This window comes from Felis catus, chromosome D2, assembly GCF_018350175.1.
Source record: "Felis catus isolate Fca126 chromosome D2, F.catus_Fca126_mat1.0, whole genome shotgun sequence".
Taxonomy (NCBI): domain Eukaryota; kingdom Metazoa; phylum Chordata; class Mammalia; order Carnivora; family Felidae; genus Felis; species Felis catus.
Genome location: NC_058378.1, coordinates 49548203 through 49566942, shown reverse-complemented (window position 1 = coordinate 49566942; position 18740 = coordinate 49548203). Strand labels below are relative to the sequence as shown.

The following is an 18740-nucleotide window of genomic DNA, read 5'->3' as shown; positions in this document are numbered from 1 at the left end:
GAGCCACGGATTGGCCGGCAGGTGCGGCGTGGGGCGGGGCTAGCAGAGGGGCGGGCCGAGAGGCCACCAGGAGGCTCTTGAGGCAGCTGCAGCTAAGGGAGCCGGCAAACACTCAGGAAAATTCCCATTGCTGGGGCCTGGCAAAGCTAGAAGGAGGGAGGGGCGCCTGGCTGGCTCAGTCGGCAGAGGATCCGGCTCTTGATCTCCGGGTTGTGAGTTCGAGTCACACGTTGGGTGTAGAGATTACTTAAAAAGATATAAGAAGGCGTATGCCCTTTACCACTGGGAGTGAAGAGGCTACGAGGCTACGGAGACTTCAAACACAGTCAGTGAAGGAAGTGAACCATGGTCCTGCAGTGGAACCTTCCATGCACCCCAGAAAGCCTGGAATGAAGCTCTAAGGGACTCAGGCAGGACGGGAAAGTTGTCCACGAGGTGTCCTCTGGGGGTCGGAGCTGGGCAGAGCCCTGTGCTCTTCTTGACACGTTTACAGAGGTGCTGGTGGCCCCCTGCCTGAATACCTGATGGGTCTGGTTATCAGGAGGAGTTCTGAGTGTATAGTGTGGGGAGCCATTTTCTTCTGGGGAGTTCTTTTTATGGGGGACTACTTCCTATACTACGAATAAGTGGGGCAGCAAATAACTTTAATTTGGCCATCAGGACAGTGCTGTGGAGTAGACAGGGCTTACCAAGGCATGGAAAAATTATTTTATTTCAGCATTTCAACAGCTAGTAAATATAATGCCAGCCCATATTTACTGAGCCCTCACTAAGCCTGTCACTGACTGTTCTGAGCTTCTACATAGAATAACTCATTGCATTCTCAGCCTGGTAAGGTAGGTTCTCTGATTAGCACATTGGTTGGGAAGCACAGAGAAATTAAAGGAACTTCCAGGTCCCACAGCCAGTGTATAGCAAAGTAAGGAGTTAGATGCAGTCTCTCGGGCTCAAATCTTTCCACACGTGACTGCCATGCCTGTGAGCTCCAAGAATCTAACTCTCTGTCGTCACCCGGTTTTCAGCCTGGCTCACAAATTTATTCTTGTCCCATTGCCTCTCTGTGGGAGATGAAGGGCAGGGTGAGAACCATGGGAAGGAAAATAAATTGTACCTCCCAGCCACAGCAAGGAATGCTTCAGGTTCTAAGTTTTCTCTTTGATGCCAGGGCTCCTGTGGGCTGAAGCTGAGAGTGGCCCCCTGGCCTCAAGTGCTCCTGGAGAGATAGGAATCTCCCAGATGTCAGCATGTTCTACAGTTGTTCTTGACTAAACAGGCAAACGCACAGATAGGAACCAGAGATTTATTTGCAGAGTGAGTCAGTAGGAACAAAGCAGTTCCCCTGTTATTTACAATAATTTCCACAGTCCTGCACTAGAGGGCGACATATGGTTACTGCGGGCAGGCACCACTCAGGCTCCCCTGGCAGGCCACAGACTTTCAATATCTTTCAATGAGTGAAATCAGAGTTATTGAAGGACCATGCAAGTTATGACGATTTCCTGTTTCTCTGTTAATTCATGATGTTGGAACCAAAGTCCGCTCTTCCCGAGTAGCCCCCAGTAACTGAGCAAAGCAGGAGGCTCACTTGGCCATCTCCACCCACTGCTGCTCTACTCAAAAGGCAGTCCTTGCTCTGAGCTCCTGCGGAGATGACCAAGACTTTCGCAAGCCTGCAGCAGGGACTGAGTCCCCCTCTCCCCAGACCTACATCCTTCTGCTTTATCTCTCACAGGAGTTGCTCCCCAACCAACCTCTTGCACTTCTCACTGTGACCCAGAGCGTCTGAACTGACACAGTCTGTCTTCAGTTGCCAACAATCAGATTTGGGGTCTGGTGAGAAGTTTTTCAACCATCAGCGTGGATCTGGTGCCTCCTCTCTGCTCACCCTGTGATGTGTGGAACAGATATTTAGGGTGTGGGATAATGGCAAAAAGAACAGAAAGTTAGATTGGGCCAAATTTAATGAGGTAGGCCCATTAAGCAGAAAATACAGATAACAGATTGTTGTAGCTCGAGGGGCTAGAAAGTATTATAACAGGGGTTTTTTGTTGACTAAAAAAAGATGAACCCCAAAGTGGTCTACGCTAAATGAAGTTGAAATTCCAGAACTGCCTTGATATACTGTAGAGGAAGGTATCCAAAGAAAAGGGAGATGGTAATATTAGGGTGTATTTATTGATAAGCAAGAGCTGCTCACCCACCCCAGGAGGGTCCAGAAGAGACACTTTTCACCATGACTGTAAGAAATAAATTTGTGAGGGGCCTCCAGCATCCTTGAAGATCAAAAATTACAGTGGGAACTGCTGCCACTGAATTGGATCACCAAATGCAATGGGGATAATTGGATCATGAAGTGGCAAAGGCTAAGTGATGGCCCTCAGTCACCAACAGGCAAGGTGGTCATGGTTACCGTTATGAACAACAGAGTCAATGCAATAATCAGAACGGTCTGACTCACAGAGACCTCATGATGTTGGCTAATTGATCACAGTATCCCTAGAAGAGAAGTAGATGAGCACCCTACTAAACTCTTACTTGATCTGTATTAGTAGACGAATTCTAGGTCAGGTGAACAGAATTCTAACCTGAATCATAAAAACAGAGAGTCACAGCCTTCATTCGATTCCCAGTCTTATGCCATTTTACAGACCCAGAACTTCTTAAATAAAGGGGAGGCCAGGTCCCTTTGAGGAAGGACCCCACTAAACTGCCAAAAACTTATATTGTTACTCTTTCTCTCAGCGTTCCCCAAAGGGACTAACAGCTACTTGCCAGGCACTACTGTGCATTGGAGGAAGAGAAATAATTATACCTTTCAGAGATTATTGGACACAGACCCTCAACTGATTCCTGGAAACCCACCATTCAGAGCAGAGGCTTATGGAACACAGGTGATCCATGGAGTTTTCACTCAGGTTCATCTCACAGTGGGCACAGTGGATCCCTGATGCCACCCTGTGGTTATTTGTCCAGTTCCAGAATTGGAATAGACACACTCAGCAACTGGCAGAATTCTCACACTGGTTCCCTGACCTGTGGAATGAGGACTATTACAGCAAGAAAAGCGAAATGGAAGCCACTAGAACTGCCTCTACCTAGGAAAATAGTAAACTAAAAGCAATACTGCATTCTTAGAAGGTTTGCAGAGATTAGTGCCACCATTGAGAACTTGAAGGATGCCAGGAGTGATTTCCACCACATCCTGACTCAACTCCCCTATTTTGGCCTGCGCAGAAAACATAATGATCTTGGAGAATAACAGTAAACCTGGTTGTTTATTTTTCCTGGAAGTAGAGATGGCCAGAGGCATAAGTCTCTGTCAATTCATGGGTTGCAGCCAGTATTTGGTTAGATGATCAGGGATTTGGAAGCAACACAATTGGAAAATTGGTGATGGTGAGGTTTTGGGAAGAGGTGTGTGGATTGATCTCTCTGGGCAAAGAAACATGATTTTTGCCCTGTGTGAATGCTCACCAAAGGGTGATCTCAGCAGAGGAGTATTTTAATAATCAAGTAGATAGGATGACCCATTCTGTGGTTACTGTTCATCCCCTTTTCCCAGCCACTCCAGTCATCACCCAATGGGCTTATGAACAAAGTGGACCTGATAGCAGAGATGGAGGTTATGCATGGGCTCAGCAACATGGATCATTCACCAAGGCCAGCTTGGCTACAGCCACTGATGAGTGCCTGACTTGCCAGCAACAGAAACCATTAAGTCCCCAGTATGGCACCATTCCCAAGTTGATTATGTTGAACAGCTTCCATCATGGAAGGGACAACAAACACTTTGGTTTAATGGAAATAAATGCTTACTCTGGATATGGACTCCCCTTTCCTGCCTGCAATGCTTCTGCCAAAACCACCATCTGCGGACTTGCAGGATGCCTTATCTACCATCTTGTGTTCTACACAGCATCACTTCTGGGGAAAGAACTCGTTTCACAGCAAATGAAGTGAAGAAATGGGCCTGTGCTTATGGAATCCACTGGTCTTACCACGTTTCCCATCATCCTGAAGGAGTTGGCTTGACATAATGGTAGAAAGGACTTTCAAAGATTCAGTTTGGTGCCAGGTCAGTAGAAATGCCTTGAGGGACTGTCACAATGTCCTGCCAGATGCAGAAATCAGCATCCAATATATGGTGCTAATTTCCCCATAGCCAGGATTCATGGGTCCAGGAATCAAGAGGTGGAAATGAAAGTGGCTCCACTCACTATTATCCCCCAGGATCCACTAGCAAAAATTTTGCTTCCCACCCCCACCACCTTAAACACCACTGATCTAGAAGCCCTAGTTCCAAAAGGAGGCACAATAATGACTCTGTTGAACTAGAAGTTGAAACTGCCACCTGGCCACTTTGGGCTCTTCATACTCCTGAACCAACAGGCAAATAAAGAAATTATTGAGCTATGTAGAGTGATTGATCATGATTACCAATGGCAAACTGGGCTGCTACCAAACAGTGGAGGTAAGAAAATATATCTGGAATACAGAAGATCCCTTAGGGAGTCTCTTAGTACTACCATGCCCTGTGATTTAAGTCCATGGAAAACTATAACAGCCAAGTCAGGTATGACTGTTGATGGCTTAGACCATTCAGGAATGAAGATTTGGGTCACCCTATCAGGTAAAGAATCACAACCAGCTGAGGTGCTTGCTAAAGGCAAAGGGAATACAGAATTGGTGGTGAAGAAAGCCATTATAAATACCAGCTGTGATGACATGAACTCTGACTGATAGAAATACAGTTTTTTTAAATAATTTACATAAATAATACCCTACTACATTTGAGGATTACTGCTTAATGAGGCCCCTTTGTATAAGACAGTATCTCATCCCTGTGGTTGGGCACAGACTGACTTTAAGAAGATGGATGGCAAATGTTCATAAGAGTGGCAGTTCCCACCCCAGGACATGTTGGCTTCCATGACTGTGGTCTCATGAAGCAAGAAATCTCATAGCCACAGTCAAGGTGAAATGTGTGGGGTGCTGGATGATTCTGGACAGGCTGGAAACCATCAACTCTTATTTGAAGGAAAACATGCCGGGGGGGCATAGAGGCTTGCTCTGTTGGGACCATGGATTAACCTCAGCTGAGCACTAAGGTCTTGACCCTGAAGGAAGCCCTACCTTGGTAGATCCTCCACCTGCCCTGTAACCTCTTGCCTGGTGGTCTTCTTTCCTCCCAACTCATCAGTTCTTGGATGGGCCCCAGCCGGCGGGGGGGGCGGATAGAATCTGGCTGTTCCATTGTGGCAGATGAAAGATGGCCGTGAATTTTTTGGAAATTTGCCCATAGAAAAGGGGGGTCTTTGTCCCCTGCCCTTAAATTTGGGCAGGCTCTGTAACAGCTTTGACTAATAGAATACAGAGGAAATAGTACTGGACTAGCTTTGGGCTCAGGATTTTATGTCTCTTAAGAATACTCAGCTTTTGGGTTCTTGGCTTCCATGTAAGAATTCCCGCTATCCTTCTGAAGAAATCATATTGAGAGACTCTGAAACTGCAGAAAGGATCTGCTGAGCCCAGCCTCTGCCCGTCTCTACCAAAGCACCAGGCATGTGAATGAAGCCATTAAGGGCCCTCCAGACCACTCCAGCTACCAGTGAACACCAGCAAGCAACCACAGTGCACACTCACTGAGCAGGAGTGGCTTCCTGAACCCTGCCTGCCCTCTTTACCCATGAGATCATGGCTGTTGTCTTAAGCCAATGAGCTTCAGGATTGCTGGTCATGCCACCATGGATAACCCAAGAAACACATTCTATATTCACCACTGGCAGCAGAATTGGAGATGGGGCTCCATTTTCCCTGGTGCTAGGCTGGTGGGAGCCCAGAGCACTGGTCCCAGGTTCTCCCTCCTCACAAACACCTGAGAACTCAGCTCATGGGCAGACCGCCTGCCAGCGGGATGATGCGAAGGGCCAGGAAAGAGACAGCAACAGGAACAGGGTGTTCCTTTGTCCCCATTCATGGCCAGAGAAAGCTCATCCCCTCAAAAATTAAAAAGAAGGTTCTTACTCTCGAAGAGCTCACATGAAAACAGCTAATACTGATTACTACTAACAGTCTACCGTAAGTTCTTTTAACCTTCCTTCAAACCCTGCAAACCCTATGATATGAGTAGTATTGTCAGCAGATGGGGAAAACCAGGCCCTAAAATGTTAATTTCCCTAGCACACAGATACTGGCTGAGCCAGAATTCAAACCCATAAAGCAGTCTAGCTCCAGAGAAGTCTGTGTTGCCCTCCAGCTTTCATTAGGAAAGGAAGGGCCTGGATAGTATGAGAAGGACTCTGATGGGTTGATATAAAATATAAAGAGAAGGCATGCTCATAGAAGGATGGAAAGACTGACTGGACCAGATGGAAGAAGCTGGCAAGGGAAGGGGTGGCCTGGAATAGGAAGAGAAGAGGAGAGAGCAACAAATTTGAGATCAGGGTTTCAATAGGGTATGGAGGCCCAGAAGGAAGAAAGGGCTAAATGGTTAGCAGAAAGACCGGGGAAGAGAGAAAAAGGCCCTGGCTCAGGGGCGTGAGGGTAGAAGCTGGCATCCTACGGGCTCAGGTTGGCTCAATCCCCTCCATCCCCAGTCTCCTTGGATGGTGTCTCCTCTCCTTGCCTGCTGGCTTCTTGGCACAAAGAATCCAAAGTTAGTAGGGGACAGTCATGGCTTCACATTTGCTGATAAAGTCATGGCCCTCCGGAGCCAGGATCTCTAGGCTTACAGGGCCTAGAGTTGTGGAGATAGAACATATAAATTCTGGGGGCATCTGGATGGCTCAGTCGGTTAAGCATCCGACTTCAGCTCAGGTCATGATCTCATAGTTGTGAGTTCGAGCCCCATGTCGGGCTCTGTGCTGACAGCTCAGAGCCTGGAGCCTGCTTTGGATTCTGTGTCTCCCTCTTTCTCTCTGCCCCTCCCACACTCATGCTCTGTCTCTCTCTATATATAATATAATAAGTGAATGTTAGAAAAAAGAAAATATTGGGGCACCTGGGTGGCTCAGTCGGTTGAGTGCCAACTTCGGCTCAGGTGATGATCTCACAGTCTGTGAGTTCGGGCCCCGCGTCGGGCTCCGTGCTGTCAGCTCAGAGCCTGGAGCCTGCTTCCGATTCTGTGTCTCCCTCTGTCTCTGCCCCTCCCCTGCTCATGCTCTTTCTCTCTCTCTGTCAAAAATAAATAAACATTTAAAAAATTTTTTTAAAAAAGAAAATATAAATTCTGGAGGCAACTGGGTGGCTCAGTTGGTTGAGTGTCAGACTCTTGATTTCAGCTCAGGTCGTGATCTCACAGTTTGTCAGATGGAGCCCTGTGTTGCTCCACGCTGTCAGCAGAGCCTGCTTGGGATTCTCTCTCTCTGCCCTGCCCCCACTCACATGTGTGTGGTATGCGTGTGTGTGTGTGTTTTAAGTTATTTTGAGAGAGCACATGCGTGCATGCGCACTCTCTCAAAATAACTTAAAAAAAAGAAAATATAAAATCTTTAAGTGGATTGTTGAAAGTGAGGGCCACTCCTCCTTGCATCCCCTGGTACTCTACCTGTCGGGAGGTGGCACAGCCTCATACAGTGGGAATGACTAAAGAGGATGGCATCCCATCCTTACAGGATTAGTCTCTTAGTTGGTGCCTCAGTTGCCCCATCACAAGGCCATTCCAGCCCTCTGTCAGGCTAGCAGCTCTAGGGGGAGGGGGAAGGGTGTTATATGGTAGAACCAGTACACCCCATAGTCACGTGCCCACTTTGCTACCAATTAGTTTCCTTGGTCCAATGCAGTGCTATGCAGAATCACACATTGATGGATTAAACACTCTATATGCCCTCAGATAGAGAAGCAAGACAAACCCACACTCAGAATATGTGTCAGCTCCACTCAAGATGATCGTTGAGTGGAAGAGGATCCAGGGTAATCAACTTACCACCAAGTAGCTGGCTCATCTCCTAGGGGAATAATGCAAAAAGTTCAGTGTTGGTCCCTGTTGCTGGCAGTTTGGACAGGGGGCCAGGGTGATATTCAGGCCAGCCTTGGTGAGTGGGAGCCTGTGCTGTTGGATCCATGCACGTCTCACCCCTGCCGCCATGGCTGCCTTGCTCATGTGCCCATTGTGCCAGTGCTGGTTGATGCCAGTGGGCAAGCCATAACGTATACATGGCTATTAAATGCTTCATCCGTGGGAATATGTGATGCATGGATCTTTACATGCACAGTCCCACAGGTCCTCACCTTGTCTGTCAGTTTCCTAGGCCTACCATGACAAATGACTTCGTGACTTATGAAGACAGAAATTTATTCCCCCAAAATTCTGGAGGCCAGAAGACTGAAATCAATGTTATCAGCAGGGCCGCACTCCCTCCAGAGGCTCTAGGAGAGAATTGGTTCCTTGCCTTTTCCAGTTTATAGTGGCCTGGTGGTCTTGGCCTGTGGCTACCTCACTCCAGTCTCTGCTTCCATGGTCACATGGCCTTCTTTTCAGATAATCCAGATGCTCTTATCTCAAAATCCCTAAATTAATTACATATGCAAAGACCTGCCAAATAAGGTCGCATTTACAGCTTTCAGAATTAGAATATGGACATACCTCTGGAGGATGGGAGTACAATTTTTAGTCAACCACATCCTGCAATCTTTCTCCTTCTAGATTCCGGCTTAACCAGCCAAGCCATCAGTCACTGCCGTGAGCTCTTATGTATTCTAACCTCAGTCTTCTTCTTTCCACACAAAGTGAATGACCAGATGCATTGTCTGAATTTCTGCCCATTGGGAGGATCTCCCCTCACCACTGTTTTTCAGGGCCACCTCGTATGAGGCAGGTAGGATAGCAGCATTTTTGACTTACCTCAACCTACACATTCATGGCTGAAGCTTGGCCCCTTTCCTCCCGCCTCTCTATGCTGTTTATAAGGGGCCCTTAATGCAGCCCCAGTTATGAGCTGAGAGGCCCTGTAAGCCACATGCCCAATATAAGACGAGCTGCTACCGTCTTATGCTACAAACTGCTGTTGGGCCCACTGACCTTACGACTCAGTAGGTCTGGCAAGACCCCAGCTCGAGATGGGTGGTTCTGGCTGTAGGGTCACTTGAACTCTCTCGGTGGGTTGTGTCTCCATCAGAGTCCAATAGCACACTAGAAGCTGTCAGGTGTGTTTTGGTTTTTGGATGATTTATCTAAAATTCTCAAATACAGATGCCATGGCCTTGATCCAGAGCCCTGAGCATCAACATTGTGATTCTCCCATAGGGGCTTGCCATCAACTCTAGAGGGCATCTTTTCCTAACACCGATAACACAAATACAATACAATCTGCCCGACCGTGGGCTGCAAATGGCAGGGTGGCCAGCAGCACAGCCTGACTTGCTGCAGAGCTCCATCCTGCTAAGGGCCTCAGTCAACACCAACCATGGAACTCAGTAAATGGGCCAGAGCAACATTGCCACGCACATGATATGCCAACCTCAGACCCAAAGAAGCCTACTAAACATTGTGCTTCATTCTCATTAGTGGGAAGTATGAGATACAATCATTTGCCTTTTACTTCGGAGGGAGTATCGAAGCACGCCACAAACTACTACACCCCTAAAAATCTTCACTGAGCAGTTTAACAGGTTGGAAGACACAAGGCCAATACATATAAAGCAATTGGATATACAAAAAGTAACTCAAAATGGATCATAAACCTAAATGTAAAATCTAAAACTGTAAGGGCACCTGGGTGGCGCAGTCGGTTAAGCATCCAACTCTTGATTTCGGCTCAGGTCATGATCTTGCTTCATGAGTTCGAGGTCTGCATTGGGCTCTCAATGCAGAACCTGCTTGGGATACTCTCTCCCTCTCTCTGCGTCCTTCCCCCGCTTGCTTCCTTCCCCCCGCCAAATAAATAAATTAAAAAAAAAACCCTGAAACTATAAAATTTGTATAGCATGGGTTAATGTCAGCTGAACCAGGTTAACTACATGTTAACTATATGCTGACCCTTGGCTAACACTGTGGACTATATTAACTAAAGATAAATGTTCTAAACCATGGGTCATCAGTTGTTTCAGAGAAGGACCACCAATCCGTCAACACTGTCTAGTAATCATTGAATTTGTTATTTGTACCTAGTCTTAATGGCGTCTGGGAGATATCAAAAGTTAAGGCTGGTCACACAGCTATAATGTGCCTATGTGACGATCTCAGTATAAGACCCTACCACGAGCAGACTTTGGGCTTCCAGTACTGAGGGGCTTTGAATACACGGTACACAAGTGGTTTGAGACCTGAAATCAAAGTGCATCCTGGGTAACCCTGTGGTAGAAGTTCAAAGAAGCCTGAGCCTGAGATCTTCAGATCCCTCCAGTGCATTTTCTTTCTGCTGGGACCGCAATGCCTGCAATAAAATAGGAGTATAAACTGTATGAGTCCTGTAGGTCATTTCAGCAATCGAACACCGAAGATAATTGTGTGTAATTAGCACAAACTTCTGGAAGAAAACAAAAGAGAAAATCTTAGTGACCTTTGGTCTGTCAAAGACTGCCTAAATAAAACACAAACAGCATCATCCATAATAAAACAAAAGCCAGTAATTAGAGTTCATCAGAATTAAAACTTGTTCTTAAAAAGACACAGCTTTTGAAAAGGGAAGCAACAAACTTGGATAAAATATTTGCAAAATATATATCTGACGAAGGTCTTGAACCTGGAATACATAAAGAACTTTTATAACTCAATGAGAAGACAAACCACTCAATTTTTTAAAAATCCAATCAGGAATGAGTAAAAGACATGAACATTTATTTCACCAAAGAAGATATACATTGGCAAATAAGTTCAGGAAAGGATGTTAAACATCATTAGCCATTAGGGAAATGCATATTAAAACCATGATCAGATATCACTACATACCAATCAGACAACAAAAATAAAAAATAGTGATAACAACCAAATGATGGTGAGGATGCAGAGAAACCAGATCATGCATACATTGCTGGTAGGAATGTAAAATGGTACAGCCCACTCTGGAAAATAAATTGGTAGTTTCCTATAAAACTAAATACACACTCACCATACAACACAGCAACCATACCCTTGGACATCTGTCACAGAGAAATGAAAACTTATGTTCACACCAAAATCTGATCACAAACGTTCATAGGAGCATTATTCACAATTGGTAAAAACTGGAAATTTAAACAAACTGTGGTACATCCATACCAAGAAATAGCAATAAAATAGAACAGAGTATTGACGTGTTCAACAGCTTGGATGGATCTCAAGTGAAGTGTGGTGAGTGAGAAAAGTAACACTGACCCAAACTCAAAAGGCAACATACTGTATGATTCCATTTATGTAATATTTTTGAAATGACAAAGCGATAGAGATGGAAATCAGATTAGTGGCAGCTGGGGGTTAGGAGTAAAGGAGAGGGAGAGAGGGGGCTGGAGGTCAGTAAAGGACAGCCTGAGGGAGTCTTGAGGGGACACAACTGTTCTGTATCTTTTTCTTTTTTTTCTTTTTTTGAGAGAGAGAGAGAGAGAGAGGGTGCAAGTGAGTGAGGGAGGAGCAGAGAAAGAGAATCTCACAAGGGGAGAGAGAGAGAGAGGGAGCAGGAGAGAGAGAGAAGTGGGGCTCATCTGAAGAGGGGCTTGTGCTTTACCCAAAAGAGGGCTCATGCTCACCCAAAGAGGGGCTCGTGCTCAGCCCAAGCAGGACTCGAGCTCATGAACTGTGAGATCACGACCTGAGCTTAAGTCAGATGCTTAATGACCAAGCCACCCAGGCGCCCCTAATTGTTTTGTGTCTTAAGAGTAGCGCTAGTTACGTGAATCTACACCTGTGATTAAATCGCACAGAACTATTCACATTCACACACACACACACACACACACACACACACACACACTAGTGCATGTAAAACTAGTGAAATCTGAATGAGCACTTCCAATTTCCTGGTTTTACATTGTATTGTAGTTAGGGAAGATGTTACCATTGGGGACAACTGGGTGAAGGGTACAGGACACCTCCCTGTGCATTTTTCTGCAACTTCTCATGGATCTATAATTATTGCAAAAAAAAAATTAATACATATTCTTTGTAAAAATGCTTCCCTACTCTGCTCCTCTCCCTTGCTGTACTTCTGTTGCTAAGGCCAAGAATAAAACTACAACTGCTCAATGTTTATATAACACTTAGAGAAAACCACTCCCCACCCCCACCCCCATCATCTCAGTGTAGTGGCATGGCCAAAAGTAACACTGACCCAATTCCAAAAGCTTTGAGCAGTTACAAAGCGCTGTGCCTAGGTTCTTCTGGAGGGGACAGTGAGGGGAGGTCCCTCACAGGGGATCCCCTCGCTCCACCCCTCCTCTCTCCCAGAGCTGCCTCTCTCCCCCTTAGTTCCCAGCTTTCTCCTCCTCTCCTCCCTCTCCCCTCCAGCAGGATTCTTTGATTCCCACCCCCCCAAGTACTCCCAGGTCTGTTCTAAATAGATCATTCTAGCCCCATGCCCCTTCTTCCCATCTCTGCCCTTAAAGAGCAGCAAAAACACCAATACCTCCTCCGAAGACAGGGGACGGTTGTAAGCACTTACTTACACAATATTTTGTTCCTGTCTTTAAAAGATGGGTAAAAAAAAAATATATATACACACACACACACACACACACACACACACACACACACACATATATATATATATATGAATAATCACTTCAGCAAAGAAGATAAACTGATAGCAAACACGCACATGAAAAGATGCCCAACATCATCAGTCATTAAGGAAGTGTTAATTAAAACCACAGAGGGGCGCCTGGGTGGCTCAGTCGGTTGAGCATCTGACTCTTGATTTCAGCTCAGGTCATGATCCCAGAGATGTGGGATCCAGCCCCCCGTAGGGCTCCATGCTGAGTATGATGCCTGCTTGAAATTCTCTCTCTGACCCTCTCCCCTGCTCACACACCCTCTCTGTAAAATAGATAGATAGATAGATAGATAGATAGATATAAAATTAAAACAAAACAAAACAAAACACAGAGCAATACTACTACATGCCCACTAGAATGGCTATAATCAGAAAGACTGACCAGTGGCAAGGATGTGGACAAACTGGAACTTTCTACACTGCTGGTAGAACATAAATAGTTTAGCAGGTTGTTTGTGTTTTTTTTAATGTTTATTTGTTTATTTGTTTATTTGTTTATTTGTTTTGAGAGAGCACATGAGCGTGGGAGTGGGGCAGAGAGAGAGAATCCCAAGCAGGCTCCATGCTGTCAGCACAGAGCCGAACATCGGGCTTGAACTCCCAAACCATGAGATCATGACCTGAGCCAAGATCAAGAGTTGGCTGTTTAAGCCACCCAGGCGCCCCTAGCAAATTTTTATAAATTTAAACATGCAAATTTCATTTGACTCTGTCATTCCACTTCTAGCTATTTACCCAAGTTTAATGAAAATATATGCCCACACATTAATGCATTAATGCTCATTGGAGCTTTACTTGTCATAGCCAAAATCGAGAAACAACCTAAATGTCCATCAATTTGCAAATGGATAAACAAATAATGGCACATCCCGTAAAATGAAACACTAGTCACCAATAAAAAGAGTGGACTATTGACACATTAACATGAGTGAATCTCAAAGTAATTATGCCGATGGGAAAAAGACAGACAAATGAGTATATGTGTATGATTTTATCTATATGAAACTCTAGAAAATACCTGTATTTAAACTTACATGAAAATTAAAAAGAAAGTGTTCTTTTTTTTTTAACGTTTATTATTTATTTACCTTTTTTTGAGAGAGCGGGGGGGGGGGGGTGGAGGAGATTGCCCATGTGATCAGGGGAGGGGCAGAGAGACAGAGAGGCAGAGAGAGAGAAGCCCAAGCAGGCTCTGTGCTGTCAGCCCCACTGCGGACTCAGTCTCACAAGTCATGAGATCATGACCTGAGCAGAAATCAAGAGCTGGATGCTTAACCACCTGAGCCACTCAGACACCCCCTCAGGGGTGGTTCTTACCTCATTTCTCCAGGCAGGGTGAGCAGCACCTAAAGTACTGGCCTAACTTTGGGGGCTTGAAGTCAAGCCTCTGCCTCCTTCCGGATGTCAGACTTTCAGTCTTACCTTGGGACACCGCACCATAAGCCACACAAAGATCCTGTTGTTTTCTGAGAGGCTCCCAGGCTTCTGTTTGCTCAATGCACTCACTCTGTGTCTGCTATTCATTTTTAAATTTTTAAATGTTTTTTTATTTATTTTTGAGAGACAGAGAGAGACAGAGCACGAGTGGGGGAGGAGTAGAGAGAGAGGGAGACACAGAATCCGAAGTAGGCTCCAGGCTCCAAGCTGTCAGCACGGAGACTGATGCGGGGCTCCAACTCACGAACTGCGAGATCATGACCTGAGCCGAAGTCGGACGCTTAACCTACTGAGTCACTCAGGCACCTCTATTCATTTTTTAAATTACATTTTTTCCCTTAAATACACAGAAAACAATGTGACAGCCCCAGATTTCATAAATGTTGCCAGGTGTCCACAGCAGGATATCTAGGTGAGTGCCCTGCTGTCGATTCTATCAACTCTCCTGGCAGCAAACCGCAGGCAGTTCGCGGTGCTTCCTTGTCTCTGCAGGTCTAACAGAAGCCCTGGCCGGTGGCAGCCACGCAGCCTGAGGCTCTGGCTCGCTGCAGGTCAAGTTTGTCCACCAAGCCCGTGGAGACGGCACCAGGTCAGGAACGGGAAACGGGCCTCCGAATCTTTATTCCTGGGAACTTCTCCCTGGTAACTGGATTACCGTCTGTCCCAGATGGGTGTGGCCGTAGCGCAGTGACCGCCCCTGGCGTTCTCTCTGCAGAGTTTCCCCCGGACCTGCTGACGGAGCGGCCCACACCAGGTGCCCACTGTACACAGGCCCCTTGTCTGCAGCTGCAGCAGCGATCAGGCGTGGAGCAGACATTTGTGGACTCTGGCCACCCGGCCCCAGGCTCCGGGGCCGCTGTGGTGCATGTGAGGCATGGCGGCCCGCCAAGGAGCTCACGGGTTGGGTGAGGCACACAGAGGAAGCCAACCACCTGTAGCGGAGGGTGGAGTGGCAAAGTCTGGAGAAGGGGTGACAAAGTTCGGGGGGAGCAGGAGGAGGTAGTGGGATAAAGCTATAGAAGTTGGGAAGCTTTCCTGGGAAGGGGAAATTGAAGAAGAAATAGAATTTCTGGAAAGGGTCGGAGGAGGGAATGAGCACAGCCCAAATCTTTCCTCACGTCCATGTGCTCCCCCACAGCAGGACGGCAAGGCAGGCCCAACTCTGAAGCCACACTCAGCCACTTGCTTCTCCTTGGTGCCTGAGGTGGGTAGGGGGGTGGGGGGTGGGGGTGGGGCCTAGGGTTTCGCGGATTCACTCTTTATTGGCAAGTTCAAAACATAAGAGCGGGAATTTGGGTGGGAAGGGAAAAGTGGGGTCACTCAAGTGGTGGGTTATCACCCAGGGGTCTGGAAGAGGGGAGCCTCCTGGGTGGTGCAGGCTCGGCTCCTTACCCAGTTGTGTAGCTGGTAGCTGTGTCGGCCAGCTGGTGGTCTGTTTCCTGAGATGAATGCCTTGGCCCTGGAGGTCTGGGCTCTCCAAAGCTTGCTGTCAGGCACTCGCACTACAACCCTGCAGAGCACACAGCTTCCTTCAGCCGCTGGCCCCACCTGCCTGCCATGAGGCCATCTGGTGTCAGGGTACTTGGAGCTTATCCCTGTGGACACCCCCCCCCTCCGGGGGGCTGCCCTTGGACTCCAAGATGATTTCTGGCCTTTCTAACTTGCCCTGGGACCCCCTTCCTCATGAAGGAAGGAATCTTGCCAAAGGAAAGGACAAGGCAGTGAAAAGTGAGAAGTACTAGTAAGCTTTGAAAGGTAGGTGGTTAGCAGATTACATGGGGAATGCTGAGAGCCACCGCGGGCTGCGCCATCTGCGATTCTACCCCTGCTGGAGCAGAGGACGAAGGACAGGGGCTTTTGGTAAAAACTATGGAACAAAATGGGGACACACATACTTAAGTGCTAAATAAAGACATGTGATATCTGATAACAAGTCCTTCCTACTGATGTTGGAGGGGGCGTGCCCGAGGGCAGAACCAAGCTGGAGGGCCTTTCTCTGAGGATCTCTGTGGAGACTAGCACCTGCTAAGAAATTCCGCTCACCTCACCGAGTTGCCCCAAGTTGCCTCGTCAGGATGGCAGCACGAGGAGCTCCACAGACCCACTTCCCAGGGAAACAAGCAAAGCCGGTAAACACTATTTTTTAAAAACTACACCATTTAAAGTTTCTGGAAATTGTCCCAAGGGCATTCAGTCAGTGAAGAAACATTTATTCAAGAAAAGCTACTAAAACTCAGTAAGGCCAGCGAGAGTCTGGGATTTGAACCGCATCCTATTCCCTCCCTCCTCCCCTCTCCCCAGCTCAGTTTGAGGGAAGCTCTACTCTGGGCAGATGTAGCCAAGAAGACAAGGCTCCCTCTCCCCTCAGTCCCCGACCAAGTGTGTAAACTAATAGGCAGTATCTATCTTTGCCCCCAGCTCCTGACAGAGAGCTCCTAAAACCCTTGTGATTTCCTAAGTGATAAGAGCACTTCGAGCATTTTTTGTTCTAATATTTGATCTTTGATCCCGGTTCCTGACACAGAGCTCCTAAATCCCTTAGAGTTTCCCGGGTGATAGGAGTGTCTTTTATCCTAATGAGGCAACTCTTGGTGGGCTCTTGGATACCTTTGGGATGGGAGCTGGTCACCAGAAAGACCAAGCCATGATTAGAAATTTGAAATTTCAACCCCACTCCCCATCCTCCAGAGGGACTGAAGATTGAGTTAATGATAGATCATGCCTCCATGTATGGAATGAAGCCTCCATAAAATTCCCAAAGTATGGGATTCGAAGATCTGGGTTCGTGAACACACTTATATGCCAGGAGGGTGACACACCCCAACTCCACGAGGACAGAAGCTCCTGCTCTCGGGACTTTTCCAGACCTCATGTATCCCTTCATCTGACTGCTTATTCATATCCTTTATCATACCCTTTATAATAAACTGGCAAACATAAATCAGTATTCTCCTGAGTTCTGTGAGCCACTCCAGCAAGTTATCAACCCCTAGGAGGGGGTTATAGGAACCCCAATTTATAGCCATGTAGTCGTGAGTACAGATGATAATCTGGAACTTGCCATTGGCATCTGAAGTGGAGCTGTCCTTTGGGAGGACCTAGCTAGCTCAGTCAGAAGAGCATGCAACTCTTGATCTCAGGATTGTGAGTTAAAGCCCCATACTGGGTGTAGAGGTTACTTAAATCAACAAATTAACTTGAAGTGGGGCAGTCTTGCAGGGGTGAACCCTTAGACTGTGGGATCTAACACTAACTCCAGGTAGTGTCAGAACTGAATTGAATTGTAGGACAACTGGCTGGTGTTGCAGAACTGCATGATGGGTGGGAAACACACACATCTAGTGTCAGGAGTGTTGTGAGTGTTACAGTGGTATGAGAATAAAAGAGAAACACAGGAGTGTTTTTCTTTGTTTTCAATATTTTACTTTTAAGTGATCTCCACACCTAACGTGTGGCTCAAACTCACAATTCTGAGATCAAGAGTCTCATGCTCTACCAACTGAGCCATCAAGGTGCCCCAGGAGTGTTTTTCTTATACAAAGGGTTACTGTATTTCACCAGGAGAAGCAAGCTACCAGCACTTCTCATCTCCAACTCCAAGTTGAAGGGGCTAAGTTACTGGTGAGTGTAGCCAAGAGGTCAAGGGTTCCTGTTCTCAACCTACAGAATGGAGGTTCTAGTCCAGGGGAAGCAGGCCAAGAATTCTGAGGTCGTGATCACTCCTGCCCCATCATTTCTAGGGCAGAGAGAGGTTCCACACCAGAAAAGCAAGCTGAGAAGACCAGGGGCTACCAAACCCACTCAGCTCCCTAAATAGTGGATCACAGATATTGCCTGGGGGAAAGGCAGCCAGTTAGAAAAGAGAGCTCTGAAGCTCTCCCCAGAGGAATTGATTTTATTTGAAATTGAGCGTAGAGAAGTTCAAATTTAAGGACACTCTTAAAAACAATAGTTCCTCTTAATTAAGAGCAACACACTAAACCGTAGGCCAGCTAATTCACTAGAGATAACCAGGAGAAAAGAGAGCTAAGAATAGCCCACCTACTCAAAAAGTGGCCTCTGAAACTACCCTTGCCTGAATTTAATTGGATCAGACCAATGAACAATTTATGCCCCAGGGCACGGTAGAAAATAATACAGCAATTAGCCAGTAATTAGTGGAACCTAACATATTGATGTAATACAAAATGAGACAGACAGCTTAACAGAGAGATCAAGGAAAGACCCACTCAAAAAGAGCCCTGCTGGGGCGCCTGGGTGGCTCAGTCGGTTGAGCTTGAGCGTCTGACTTCAGTTCAGGTCATGATCTCACGGTCTGTGAGTTCGAGCCCCGCGTCGGGCTCTGTGCTGATGGCTCAGAGCCTGGAGCCTGCTCCTGATTCTGTGTCTCCCTCTCTCTCTCTGCCCCTCCCCCGCTCATGCTCTGTCTCTCTCTGTCAAAAATAAATAAACATTAAAAAAAAAAAAAAAAAGAGCCCTGCTAACAGCATTATCACCCCAGGGTGAGTGGCACATGCTCAAGACTGCACGCTCTGAAGAGTGTCATCAGAGGCTCCACATTGCAAGGGAAACAGACTTCACATTTAGCAGATGAGGGAAGCTGCAAAACAAATAAGCAAG

The 18740-nt window shown here is 46.8% G+C and overlaps 2 long non-coding RNA genes across 2 annotated transcripts; one reads left to right on the top strand and one right to left on the bottom strand.

The window, feature by feature from the left end:
• Positions 1 to 69: 69 nt before the first annotated feature.
• LOC123380842 lies at positions 70 to 4413 on the top strand. Its single transcript, XR_006587141.1, has 2 exons — positions 70 to 212; positions 2743 to 4413. It is a non-coding gene; the product is annotated as an uncharacterized LOC123380842 (long non-coding RNA).
• Positions 4414 to 14499: 10086 nt separating this feature from the next.
• Positions 14500 to 18481, bottom strand: LOC123380840. The gene is made up of 2 exons (XR_006587139.1): positions 15513 to 18481; positions 14500 to 15052 (listed from the first exon to the last, which is right to left on the bottom strand). It is a non-coding gene; the product is annotated as an uncharacterized LOC123380840 (long non-coding RNA).
• Positions 18482 to 18740: the final 259 nt, after the last annotated feature.